Raw genomic sequence first — 1595 nt, forward strand, 5'->3', positions numbered from 1 at the left:
TGTGGGACCCAGGGAGATAGTGAGGAAAGAGATCAATCTGAGACGGGTACAGCTGAGAACAGAAATGAGTCAAACAGTCAGGGCAGGCAGGGACAAGGTAGGACTAATAAATTAAACTGCATTTATTTCAATGCAAGGAGCCTAATTAGGGAAGGCAGATGAACTCAGGGCATGGTTAGGAACATGGGACTGGGATATCATAGCAATTACGGAAAAATGGCTCAAGATGGACAGAACTGGCAGCTGAATGTTCCAGGATACAAATGCTACAGGAAGGATAGAGAGGGAGGCAAAAGAGGAGGGGGAGTGGCATTTTTGATAAGGGATAGCATTACAGCTGTGCTAAGGGAGGCATATCCTGGAAATACATCCAGGGAAGTTATTTGGGTGGAACTGAGAAATAAGAAAGGGATGATCACCTTATTGGGATTGTATTAGTCAGAGGGAAATTGAGAAATAAACTTGTAAGGAGATCTCAGCTATCTGTAAGAATAATAGGGTGGTTATGATTAGATTAGATTCCCTACAGTGTGGAAACAGGCCCTTCGGCCCAACCAGTCCACACCGACCCTCTGCAGAGTAACCCACACAGACCCATTTCCCTCTGACTAATTGACCTAACACTATGGGCAATTTAGTATGGCCAATTCACCTGACCGGCACATCTTTGGACTATGGGAGGAAATTGGAGCACCCGTAGGAAACTCACGCAGACACGGGGAGAATGTGCAAACTTCACACAGACAGTCACCCAAGGCTGGGATCGAACCTGGGACCCTGGCGCTGTTATGGTGGGGGATTTTAAATTAAAGGTTTAGATGGAGAGGAATTTCTTAAGTGTGTACAAGACAATTTTCTACTAGAGAAGGTGCAAAACTTGACCTATTCTTGGGAAATAAGGCAGGGCAGGTGACTGTGGTCTCAGTGGGGGAGTACTTTGGGGCTAGTGACCATAATTCGATTCGTTTTAAAATAGTGATGGAAAAGGATAGACCAGATCTAAAAGTTGAAGTTCTAAATTGGAGAAAGGCCAATTTTGACGATATTAGGCAACAACTTTCAAAAGCTGATTGGAGGCAGATGTTCGCAGGTAAAGGGACGGCTGGAAAATGGGAAGCCTTCAGAAATGAGATAACAAGCATCCAGTGAAAGTATATTCATGTCAGGGTGAAAGGGAAGGCTGGTAGGTATAGGGAATGCTGGATGACTAAAGAAATTGAGGGTTTGGTTAAGAAAAAGGAGGAAGCATATGTCAGGTGCAGACAGGATAGATCAAGTGAATCCTGAGAAGAGTATAAAGAAAGTAGGTGTATACTGAAGAGGGAAATCAGGAGGGCAAAACGGGGACATGAGATAGCTTTGGCAAATAGAATTAAGGAGAATCCAAAGGGGTTTTACAAATATATTAAGGACAAAAGGGTAACTAGGGAGAGAATAGGGCCCCTCAAAGATCAGCAAGGCGGCCTTTGTGTGGAGCCACAGAAAATGGGGGAGATACTAAATGAATATTTTGCATCAGTATTTACTGTGGAAAAGGATATGGAAGACATAGACTGTAGGGAAATAGATGGTGACATCTTGCAAAACGTCCAGAT

Source organism: Chiloscyllium plagiosum, chromosome 13 (genome assembly GCF_004010195.1).
Source record: "Chiloscyllium plagiosum isolate BGI_BamShark_2017 chromosome 13, ASM401019v2, whole genome shotgun sequence".
In the NCBI taxonomy this organism is placed as follows: Eukaryota; Metazoa; Chordata; class Chondrichthyes; order Orectolobiformes; family Hemiscylliidae; genus Chiloscyllium; species Chiloscyllium plagiosum.